Source organism: Archocentrus centrarchus, chromosome 3 (assembly GCF_007364275.1).
Source record: "Archocentrus centrarchus isolate MPI-CPG fArcCen1 chromosome 3, fArcCen1, whole genome shotgun sequence".
In the NCBI taxonomy this organism is placed as follows: domain Eukaryota; kingdom Metazoa; phylum Chordata; class Actinopteri; order Cichliformes; family Cichlidae; genus Archocentrus; species Archocentrus centrarchus.
The window spans coordinates 33,957,067-33,967,847 of record NC_044348.1 but is presented as its reverse complement, the minus strand read 5'-3'; the positions used below and the strand labels follow the sequence as shown (position 1 = coordinate 33,967,847).

Below are 10,781 nucleotides of genomic sequence, written 5' to 3'. Positions count from 1 at the left end.
GCCCATTCCTACCACCCTTAAGGAGCTAAGGTCGTTTTTGGGTTTTGCTGGGTATTATCGGCGATTTATCCAGGGCTACTCCAACATTGTAAGGCCGTTGAATGAACTAACCGCTGGTTATCCACCATTAAAAAAGGGGAAGGCAAAGTCCCCCAAGCAACAAAGCTCTGTATACCACAACCCGAAAGAACCGTTTGGCCAGAGATGGACTCCAAAGTGCCAAGAAGCATTTGAACAGATCATTTGCAAACTTACCTCAGCCCCAGTGTTGGGCTTTGCAGACCCCAAACTCCCGTATATCCTCCATACCGATGCTAGTACCATTGGCCTTGGTGCAGCTTTGTACCAGCTTCAGGATGGACAGTTGAGGGCCATAGCATTCGCTAGCAGAGGACTTTCAAAAAGCGAAATGAAATATCCAGCCCACAAGTTGGAATTCTTGGCCCTTAAGTGGGCCGTTACTGAAAAGTTCTCAGATTACCTGTACGGTACAACTTTTACGGTAGTGACTGACAGTAATCCGCTGACGTACATCTTAACATCTGCAAAGCTAGACGCGACGAGTTACCGTTGGCTGTCAGCTCTGTCCACTTTTTCATTCCAACTCCAATACAGGGCTGGTAAGCAAAACGTAGATGCGGATGCATTATCTCGTCGGTCTCATGGCAGTCCAGGTGATGACCCCATTTCACAGAAAGAAACTGAAAGAATCCGACAATTTGCTCTTACTCACCTTAGTAGTGATGAGACTGAAACAGTCCCTAGAGAAATCATACAGGCTATCTGTGACAGGCACACAGTTACAACTGTAAGCCATGGTTCAGAGTCACACACCTGTCCAAGTTTCGCTCTAGTTGAGTCTTTAGCGCTACATGCTACTGCTGTCCCTGACACTTTTGAGGAGGAATACTCAGGTGGTCTTCCTCTTGTTCCACCTATTACAGAGGAGGAACTCAGATGGAAGCAGAGGTTAGACCCTGCTCTTGATGCTGTAATCACTCAGTTAGAAACTGGTCAGACTCCACCTTCCAGTCTTAGAACAGAACTACCCGAGCTACCTCTGCTACTGCGTGAACTCAATCGTTTTGAACTTCAAAACGGAGTTCTCTATCGCAGACGACAAAATGGTCCAGATATCTCCTTTCAACTTGTGTTACCTGAGGAGCTGAGACCCATGGTTTTCCAACACCTCCATAACAACATGGGGCACCTGGGAGTTGACCGTACTATCGATTTAGTCCGGACCAGGTTTTATTGGCCAAAGATGCAGGTATCAGTTGAGAAAATGATCAGTACATGTGAGCGTTGTGTCCGCCGGAAGTGTAGACCTGAAAGGGCAGCCCCTCTTGTGAACATTCAGGCAAGTAGGCCCCTTGAGTTAGTCTGTATGGATTATCTATCTATTGAACCAGACCAGTCTAACACAAAAGATGTACTAGTTATTACTGATCACTTCACTAAGTTTGCAGTGGCTGTCCCTACACCCAACCAGCGCGCCCGTACTGTTGCAAAAGCTCTCTGGGAGAACTTTATTGTTCATTATGGTGTCCCAGACAAACTCTTAAGTGATCAAGGCCCAGATTTTGAATCAAAGACAATAAGTGAACTATGCGGGATCACTGGCATGAAAAAGATACGCACAACACCGTATCACCCCAGAGCCAATCCTGTTGAAAGGTTCAATAGGACACTTCTCCAAATGCTTGGTACTCTAAGTGACAATGAAAAGTTGCATTGGAAAGAGTATGTAAAACCTCTAGTACATGCATATAACTGTACCAAGAATGACGTGACAGGCTATTCACCGTATGAACTCATGTTTGGAAGGCAGCCAAAGCTTCCCATTGACCTAGTATTTGGCTTGCCTGTTAATGCTCAGAAGAAGTCACACTCACAGTATGTCAGTGATCTGAAGCATAGATTGGAGGAAAGTTTTAAGATTGCAACCTCAAACGCACAAAAGAACGCTGAGCGTAATAAAACACGCTTCGACAAACAAGTGGTTGACTCAACTCTCGAAGTGGGTGACAGAGTCCTCGTTCGTAATGTCAGACTGAGAGGAAAGCATAAGCTGGCAAACAGATGGGAGAATGATGTTCATGTGGTCCTGAAGAAAGCAGGTGAACTACCGGTCTATACAGTTAAACCGGAAGGGAAAGAGAGACCAGTCCGAACACTACACCGAGACTTGCTTCTCCCTTGCAATTTTGTACCCACCGCAGATCTAACAGAAAGGAGTTCCCAGAAGCCGCAGACTAAGCGCAAGACAAGGCAAACTGTTGTCGAGGAGGATGAGAGTGACTATGAATCAGAGTCAGAGTACTCACCGATACCTACCTGGATACCCGTGTCCTCTTTTCCTTCTGCCAAACCACCTGAAATGTCGCCAACTCTTGTTGTACCCACCGAACATGTCAACTTAACTGAACAATTCCCTAACACCGAATGTGACAATCCTACCGGATGTGACAATCCTACCGGATGTGACAATCCTACCGAATGTGACAATCCTACCGAATGTGACAACCCAACAGACAGAGACAAACAAACGGAGAAGATCAAGGAATGTGAAAACTCACCTGATGGTGTAAGCTTACCTGAACCTGGATCTGTGGAAAATGATATTCAAGTTGAGGATCCTATGGAGGAAAACCAGCAGACTAGTGAAAAAGTTCTGCCAAATGGAAATGTGACACTGTCAGAGTGTCTCAGTGAACAGGAAACAGTTATTGTTGAGCAACCTAGTTCATCTGGTTTATCACTTAGCTCTCAAGAAACTCAAGACGTTCCTCGTCGATCTCAAAGGTCACATCAGAGACCAGAAAGGTTACAGTATTCAACATTAGGTAACCCCTTACTGCATGTTGTTAATGCAGTGTTTAATAGCCTAAATGAAGCTATTGCAAACTCTATGCAACAGCTTAACCATTCGAATGCACAGGGACGTGCATACCATCAAAGTGGGGAGGGTGTAACCCACATTTAAATAGGGCTTTAATAAAAAATGCCCTTGACCCTCATAAACATAAAAATGCTTTTGGTTTAACAGTTATGTTTTATTTATGGTCGATTATTGTTATAATCAGTAGCTGAAAGAAAAAAAACACATGCATCGCTTTAGCCAATGGGCTGCTGCCTAGTGGCGCATTGCCCCGCCCACCACTTCCTTCGCGGGGGGCGGGCTTTCCTCTGTCTTTCCGGCTGCGACTCCGATGCTGAGCGAGCTGTTAAGGAAAAGGGAGACGGAGATTCATTGAAAAAGAGCACAAAAAGCGATATATAGTAAGTAGTTAGCAACGTTACCAATGCTAAGCATGATTTTGTGCATATAAACTGCTGGAGTGATGCATTGAGTTCACGAATGTTAACTCGATCGGTTCCCTCTGTATTTCTGGTTGTAGAGAGTCAGAGGTCGGAGGCGGCGCCATTTTGTGTTGCGCTGTCCTCTCGTGAGATCGGTGAGCAAATTATTTTACTTGTTCCTGGCTTATTTGCAATTTTTGAGTTCAGTGTGAGTAAAGTATTTTAAAATTTATCAAAGAAAAAGGTTTACAATAGTAAGTTCTGTTTTTTTATTAAGAATGTGATTGAGATTGTAAATATTTAATCTTTTGAGCCTGAAGAAACAGTTACTCATTGTACTTCATGACGCTGTCGTTGACAGGTCAGGTTTTTTTTTCTTGCTTTGTTTTGTTTGTGATGTGATGGCGAGCCAATCCCACAGACGAGCCAGACAACTTCTTCCCGTGCTGCCCTGCACAGTGCGGTAGGCCAGCTGCGACAAGGATCTCTGCCACACCATTCTGCACCTGCTGTCCTCTTATCACACACACACACATACACTGACGTTCCCCCTGGACTTTTAGACGCTTTAAGGACTTCTACGGACTCAGCACACTCCACAGGCAGGAGGCGGACCTGGTATGGACAGATTGGAAACACCCCTCCAAAATAAGGTTCTGTTGCATACAGCTGGTGAGATCGAAGCAGTGCGATATTGCTATTGGAAAGGTTTTGTTTGAACTAAAGCTAAGTTGTGAATTTAGAAGGGTGCACCCGGGAAAATTTTGAAAGTGACTGTGATTGTAAAATAAGATTACTGGTACCGAAGAGAAACTTTTATTTAAAATTTATTTTATTTGTTACAATATATTTTCTTTAAAATACACAAGCCGGCAACTTTTCAAAACCATAACCTGTGTTCGAGTCTCATTCTTTTCACACTTCCTTCCTGTAGCCGAACCTTCTGGCCCAAATCAATTAAGCTTCCTTACTTTAAGTCTTGGAAGGAAAATCCTGAGGTGAGATTTCTCTATAAGTAACTTAGGTGGTTACATACAGGACACCAGTCATCCTGTTTGCCCATTTTTGATTTGTACTGGTTATAGTGATAAATCTGTCCAGTGGACCTAGCCATAGGCTAACTTGCTTATGTAGCACAGCCAAAGATTTTGGAAATGCAAATCAAGAAAGTATAAATCTGTCCATGCAACAAGTCTGGGGGCAAAATGGGCCTCACTTTCTCCCTCATATCTGCTCATTCTCCCTCATATCTGGTCAGCGTGAGTGTGGGCAGTCGTAAATCCTTCTCCAAGAGTGCCTTAGGATGGCCTCAAGGAGGTTATGGCTGACAATTACTGTGATGAATTTTTCTTACTGTCTTGATGTATTGAAAATGCTCCGGGATGTTTGTGCCTTTTCAGATAATAACAGTATAATTAATGACAGTTTCTAATGAATGTTTGTAAATCGCTGACTGTGCACAAAACCTTAGTCAAAGAACGGCAGAGAGTATATAAGGGGATGGGTAGCAGTACTTGGGGCAGTGTACGTGTGGTGTGGGTGCTGTTGCTGTCCGTTCTTCTCTTGCTAACTGCTAAGGCACAAACTCCCGGGAGGCTTCTGCTTGCTTTTGCTTTTTGTAACTTTGTCTGTTAATAAACCTTGGTAACAAAACCTGCCCATCTCCAGTGATTTTTAAAGAAGTCTTGCTCTCCAGCTGAGGAGCCATCTCGCTCCATTGGGGCTATTTTTCTCCTGCAAAAGGGTGACGGAAGTGTCGGACCTCGAATCCAACAGTAACTTATACTTGTAAACTGTTCTGCATGTGCATCAGAGTTTCTAGATGCCTGCATGTTTAAATGTGAAAGAAGATGAAATAAAACTGAATAACTTGCATTAGCTTTTCTATTACAGAAATTATTTTTGATCTTTTTTCAGAGAGATCAAATCTTTACTCTTCTTCTTTGTCGATGCTCTATAACAATGATTGGATGAAGACGGTGACTACAGTGGGACTGTTCAGCTTGGTGTTCCTCTTTATCATGATCAGATTTGGGGTGACACTCAGACGTGTTTTGATTGTCCATCGTACCGAATCAGAATCAGAATCAGAAGGTTTTTATTGCCATATGGGTGAACAGGTTCACAGCATTAGGAAATTGCTGCGGTACTTCGTGCTTACAGAAAAAAAAAAAATAAGTATAAAAACTATGACAATATACAAGTATACAATTGCAAATATACAGAGATATTAGAGCTATAACTATAGCACAATATTACAAAATTACAAAATATACAGTGCGAAGAGGAACATGTTAATGTTGTCATCTTGTCACCAAGTACTGAAAAGTATAGTAATATCCTACTCTCTTGTCTGTTGGCTTATTCCCTGAAAACCCCCAAAATGATGAACTAACAGCTAAGATAAGATAAGATAAGATAGTGTTTATTGTCACATGCACAGTATACACAGTACAATGCACAGTGAAATGTATTTGTACCTGCAACCATATATACACACACATATAAATAAGAAGAATAAAAATAATGGGAGCAGGGAGAAGAGAGAGTGTCCGGGGGTGGCTGGGCTGTTTTAGGATCTTCATGGCCCTCAGCCTGCACTGCTTGGTGTAAATGTCCTGCAGGTTGGGGAGGGTGGTTCTGATGGTCCGTTCAGCTGAACGAACCACCCTTTTTAGGGCCATGAAGTCCTGCTTGGTGCAGTTTCCCATCCAGGTGGTGATGCTCCCACGCATGATGCTCTCGATGGTGCAGGTGTAAAAGTTCCTGAGCACCTTGAGTGGGAGCTTGAAGTCTCTCAGCCGCCTGAGGAGGTAGAGACGCTGTCTGGCCTTCTTCACAGTGATGTTTATGTGATGAGTCCAGGACAGGTCCTGTGAGATGGTCACTCCCAGGTATTTGAAGGTGTCCACTCTTTCCACCTCAGCACCACTGATGACAAGTGGATGGTAGTCCCTCTGCTGCTTCCTGCTGAAGTCCACGATCAGTTCCTTTGTTTTGCTGACGTTGAGCAGGAGGTGGTTCTCCTGGCACCAGTTCTCCAGGCGGGAGACCTCTCTCCTGTAGGCTGTCTCCTCATTGTGAGAGATTAGTCCCACAACAGCAGTGTCGTCAGCAAACTTGATGATGACGTTGGACTCTGACGTGGCCTCGCAGTCATGGGTGTACAGTGAGTACAGCAGAGGGCTGAGCACACAGCCTTGGGGGGATCCAGTGTTGAGGGTGAGGGAGGATGAGGTGAGGTGACCCACTCGTACCACCTGTGGTCTGCTGGTCAGGAAGCTGTGAACCCACCTGCACAGGGATGGGCCCAGGCCCAGGTCCAGCAGCTTAGAGACCAGCCTGGAGGGAACTATGGTGTTGAATGCTGAGCTGTAATCTACAAACAGCACTCTCACATAGTTCCCCTTACCAGTGTCTATGTGTGAAAGGGTCTTGTGGAGGAGGAAGGATATGGCGTCATCTGTGGATCTGTCTGGCCGGTATGCAAACTGTAGTGGGTCGAGGGTGGTGGGCAGTGAGGAGGTGATGAATGCCTTGATGAGTCTCTCAAAACACTTCATCACCACAGAGGTGAGCGCTATGGGCCTGAAGTCATTGGGGCTGCTGGGGTGTGGTTTCTTTGGGACAGGGACTATGATGGACTTTTTAAAGCAGGTGGGAATCACACACAGTTTCAGTGAGAGGTTGAATATCAGTGTAAACACAGGTGCCAGCTGGTCAGCGCAGGTCTTAAGGACACGTCCACTAATACCGTCTGGTCCAGCCGCTTTCCTGGTGTTTACACGTCTAAACGCCCTCCTCACGTCGCGCTCCGTCACAGTGAGTGTCTCCGCCCCTCCGGCCGGGAGCGCAGCGGGCTGTCGGCTTCCCGACTCAAAGCGCGCAAAGAAGATGTTGAGTTCATCAGCCAGAGAAGCGTCGGCACTCACCGGGTGTGTGTGTGGTGCTTTGTAGTCCGTGATGGTGCGTAGTCCCTGCCACAGTCCCCTGGAGTCAGACTGTTGTAGTTGCTGTTCCAGTCTGCGGCCGTAGCGATGTTTAGCCTCTTTCACCGCTCTGCGGACGTTGTATGCTGCAACCTTGTAGTCCTCCATCTTCCCAGAGGCGAGGCCGGAGTTGTAGGCAACGGTGCGGGACCTCAGGGCGTCGCGGACAGATTTATCCACCCACGGCTTCTGGTTGGGAAAAGTCCTGATGGTCCTCCTAAGTGAAGTGTCTTCAACAACTTTCCCAATAAATCCCACAACAGTTTCCGTAAACTCCTCGATGTCTCCGCCCGCGCTGCTGCGAAACATGTCCCAGTCGGTTGAATCCAACGCACCCTGCAGAGCGGCCTCTGTTTGATCAGACCACCGTGTCACTTCTCTCACAGCAGGGGGTTCCTGCCTGAGCCGTTGTTTGTATTTCGGCATGAGAAGTACAGAGGTGTGGTCAGACTTCCCAAAAGGCGGAAGAGGCTTTGCTTTGTAGCCATCTTTGAATGCAGAGTAGCAGTGGTCTAGGGTCCTCTCTCCTCTGGTGGGGCAGTCGATGTGTTGAATCAACTCCGGTATCAGCTTTTTCAAGTTTGCACTGTTAAAGTCCCCGGCTACGATGAGAGCCGCATCACGCTGGTTAGCCTGATAGGTGGAAATAGCCTCATGTAGCTCGGATAGTGCAGTGTTTGTGTCCGCCTGAGGTGGAATATAGACGGCGCTGAAGATGACCGAAGTGAACTCGCGGGGCAGGTAGTGGGGACGGCATTTCAAGGTTAGGAGCTCCAGGTTAGGTGAACATGATTGTTTCAGAGGGACAACATTCCTACTGTCACACCAGTTGTTATTAATCATTAGGCACACACCTCCTCCTCTTGATTTTCCAGACTCCCTCGTTCTGTCCGTGCGATGAACACTGAAGAACTCCGACGGCTGTACGGCGTGGTCCGGTATGAGGGGAGTCAGCCATGTCTCCGTGAGACAGATGATGTTGCAGTCCCTTATGTCCCTCTGAAACTGTATCCTGGCCCTGAGTTCGTCCAGCTTGTTATCCAGTGACTGGACATTAGCCAACAGGATGCTCGGCAGTGGCGTTTGGTGCGCTCTGCGCCTCAGCCTCTCTCTTACGCCGGCTCTTTTCCCTCGGGGCCTTGTCCGTGACCTGGTCCGTCCTTTGTTTGAGCTGGCCCACTGGAAACGCAGTATGTCCTGAGGCCAAGTCGGGTCGGGAGAAAAAGGTGTCAGAATACAGCCAGAGTGCTGTATTCTGATATTAAAAAGAGTCTGTCTGTCATACGTGATATGACACAGAGCAGGCGGAATTATAAAGTCCAAAATTAGAGCTAAACCTAATATATACAAACAAAGCGTAGGAGCAGGTACGACGGCTGCTGACCTCACCGGCGCCATCTTTTATTTATTTTAACAACTGGCAGCTAGAAAAAGTGGTGGATGAAGAGAGCTGATGAGGAGGTGTTGGGTAGGTATGGTCCTAAGGAGAGAAATACAGAAAAGATTGTAGTAGATTTGAGATAAGGACTTAGGAAAAGAGAAGAGCAGTGTGCAGAGAAACTAAACAACAATGTGCAACTATTGAGAGATTCTGAAACTTAAATTGTCAGAATGAGTACACAACACTGTGCTGCACTGTACAGAGATGCGCACAAGGATGTGAGTGTTAATGCATTATTCCAAGATTTTTTTGATGTCATCTTTGTTGTTGTGGTTTGAATTTGGCTCTTTGTAGATGAGAAACTACTCATAGAGATCAGTCTGACCTACAATAGTTCCAGTCTCTCAGTCACTGCCAACCAAGGCTGGTGTTACTGCTCACTGTGCTCGACTGCTGCTGGCTGGATTTGGCTCCTCTGATCACCCCTTGTGCAAACAGCTCTGACAGCTGATGGTGTCTGCAAACTCTTGGCCCAGCTTCCCTCAGTCATTCTCAAACTGAGCTGGAACTCTGTTTAAACTTTTTATACTGTTGGAAAATCACTTTACTGGACATTTTGTCTTACTGATTTCTTTCAACTACTGTAAACTGGATGGAAAACACTGGAGCTCATTTGGTCTCCTCTCAGTGTTGTGAGTCTTTGTCTTTTGGCAGGCCTTTTTCTTCAAGACTGTGGCTCACTTTTGGTAAGGTGATGGTTGGTAAGTCCATTGAAAATGGAATCGAATGTGCCTCACTGGGACTCTGGACATGTTCTATAGATTGTGAGAAGAAACCTAAGTGTGAAAGGTTCTCTGTCTCTCTGTGTTAGCCTTGGGACAGACTGGTGACCGGGGTGTACTAGACTCCAGACCTCCTCACAACCCTGAATTGGATAAATAGAAGAAGATGGATGGATGGATGGATGGATGGATGGATTGTTCCTAGAACTTTGTGATCACACTTCAAACATAAATAAATATTCATGGTTCATATTTAATCTCATTATTTATTCATTTGTCCTGCCCTTTCTTGTTCAAACTAGTGACATGCTGCAATAAACCAAGTTCTATGAGGTCTTAATCTAAAAAACTGACCAGTGAACTGCTTTAAAATTGGAGATAAATGATCTTCTAAAATACAAGACCGAGTGCTGAATCTGTGTGAATAGAATCTATGTGCAGTTTCTAATATGCTTCGGTTATTTGATGTAAGCCTGTATTTGGTGTAGGCTCAGTGGCAAAGGAGGGGCTAGTTCAGCTTTCTGTCCACTGATGCTTCCTCCTTCCAGCTCAGAATGACATTTACATGTAATTTAAACTTCTCATGAGCCTGTTCCCGTTCAGCGGGGTTATTCATTTGTCTTTTTCCTGCTATCATATCGCATGTGTTCTGTATTCATTTCAGAAGTTACAAATTAATAATAATAATAATAACATACAAGGAGAATCAGCAACATGAAAAGGTAGGCTATGTTTTGGTTCTCTTTATAGTACATAAATAATTTACCTTCTGTCCTTATTCTGTCAGTATTGAGATGGAGAGATACCAACTGACTATTTAACTAAACATACAAAAATGACAAATAGATAGAGCTGTAATTCCTTTGTGTTTGTTCTTCCCCATTAATCTGTTAAAGGATTAATTGTTTTTTTGTTGTCATTTTTATTGTTATTATTAGTAGTAGTAGTAATTGTTGTAGTAGCAGTAGTACTAACAGTACTAGTAGATGTAGTTGTGGATCATTGGTGTTCTAAGTGTAGTCTCTGAAATCCAAAGCATCTTGACTGTTGGGACTGGACCCGGCAGACCATAATGATGGTTTTACCTTAAATATAGGCATCAGTATCAAACTTTAGTGTCTGAATTTGAAAGTGTTCAATAACCTATCAAGTTTGCTAATTTTCCACATGAAATGAAATGAGATGGAAATAATAAGACCGGGTGTGTTGGTCACATTGATGATTGTTAGATGAACCTCGGATATGAGAGCAAGAATACAGTTTTCCTCCCGATCATGGAATGCTGGACCAGCACTTAATATTCCTAAGGGTATTTGAGTGTGTGTG

General features: G+C 44.9%; 1 long non-coding RNA gene across 1 annotated transcript; it reads left to right on the top strand.

Annotated features, from left to right (window-relative positions):
* Positions 1-3,214: 3,214 nt before the first annotated feature.
* LOC115800314 (uncharacterized) lies at positions 3,215-3,812 on the top strand. The gene is made up of 3 exons (XR_004021659.1): positions 3,215-3,282; positions 3,402-3,458; positions 3,665-3,812. It is a non-coding gene; the product is annotated as an uncharacterized LOC115800314 (long non-coding RNA).
* Positions 3,813-10,781: the final 6,969 nt, after the last annotated feature.